A 1708-nucleotide genomic window follows, 5' to 3' on the forward strand; every position below is an offset into this window, starting at 1 on the left:
CTCTTTCATATTATATGATACTTCCACCACTGGGACGTGGCAACAACTCTCCAAATCCATATGGGGAGGGGGGGGGGATGCTTTTGGACAGTAGGGGTGTACACTAGACATAAATTGGAAGCAAACTCAGGAGAAGGAATGACCTCTCACAAATATTTATTGAATAAATTGTTTCAAATAACCCTGCCTCGTTAAATCAATGAACTTGGTGTTTTGCTTTCAAAAATAGGTTATAGAAGAAGTCTAAACTGCAGAAAATAAAAACATCCAAGCTGCCTTTTAAGGATACCTCGGAATATCTGTCTATTTTTTAACCGTCGGACCCCAGTTTACGACAAAAACAACACAATTTACGGCAGCTCCTTTGCCGCGTGGTTTTTAGAGCCATGTAAGGATTAGAGGGGGCGGTCGATAGCAACCACCATAGCAGCATGACGGTCAAGTGACTGGATGCAGCCCCGTTGAAAAAAATAGAATACCACCCAACACACGGAGATTAATGATATTTAAATTATTATGACCATGAAGTCTTTATTTGCATGGGTTTACATTTCGTTCTGTGTAGCATGGAAAAATCGGAGAAACACTCCCATTCAGAATGCATTGGTTTACATTTCGTTCTTTGGAAAAAGGTTCTTTAGTAATAATATTTGAGGGAATATTTTGTTGTTGTTGTTTTAGCAGCGAAATGCACCGTGTGCGTGTGTGTGTGTGTGTGTGTGTGTGTGTGTGTGTGTGTGTGTGTGTGTGTGTGTGTGTGTGTGTGTGTGTGTGTGTGTGTGTGTGTGCGCGTGTGTGTGTGTGTGTGTGTGTGTGTGTGTGTGTGTGTGTGTGTGTGTGTGTGTGTGTGTGTGTGTGTGTGTGTGTGTGTGTGTGTGTGTGTGTGTGTGTGCGTGCGTGTGTGTGTGTATAACACGCTATTTTATGTTGAAATGCGACGTAATCCAGTATTCACGAAACGTACACTGTCAACGAATGCTTTTGGCGACTGGGTTGCCTCTCAGATATACGTGTTTCTAACAAGATGATATCATTAAAAGTTACATAAAGTAACAGTTTAATAACACAAACGCAGGAAGCACGTGAGCTGCTAGTTTAGCGAAAGCAGCCTAACAACCTGACGTTGAAACATGCGAGCGATCCGATCAAATCCTAATAACTATAAAACTAAAGATCAGACACAATCACTGACTGAAGATTATGCAAGTAAAAAGTATATTTCTCGCTAGAAATGTTATTAGAAACACGTTTAACGGTGAATCGGTCCTAAAATATTGCATTTCCCATTCAGATAATAAAGATTAATAAAGATCATACACATTCACTGACTGAAGATTATGTAAGGAAAATGTACATTTCTCGCTAGAAATGTCATTAGAAACGCGTTTAATGGTGTATCTGTCCTAAAATATTGCATTTCCCATTCGGATAATAAAGATTAATATAAACTACGCCGTGTTCCGGAGCCGCGGGGGATTCTGGGAATTGGGGTTGTCAGTTGACAAATGGGGCTTTTGTTAACTTGTTTTGTTGTTAGGATTAAGTGGGGTTGATGGGTTCGGGATGTTATGTGGTTGTGTGTTGTTCTATTAACATTGTTCGTGTGTTCATTGTTGTCGACACCGTCACCGAGAGTGACGTGACCATCGTTTCGTGCAGCTGTTCCGTGTTGAAGTCTCGTTCAATAAAAACCAACTCTCGTTGTCGA

This window comes from Gadus macrocephalus, chromosome 11 (genome assembly GCF_031168955.1).
Source record: "Gadus macrocephalus chromosome 11, ASM3116895v1".
NCBI lineage: Eukaryota > Metazoa > Chordata > Actinopteri > Gadiformes > Gadidae > Gadus > Gadus macrocephalus.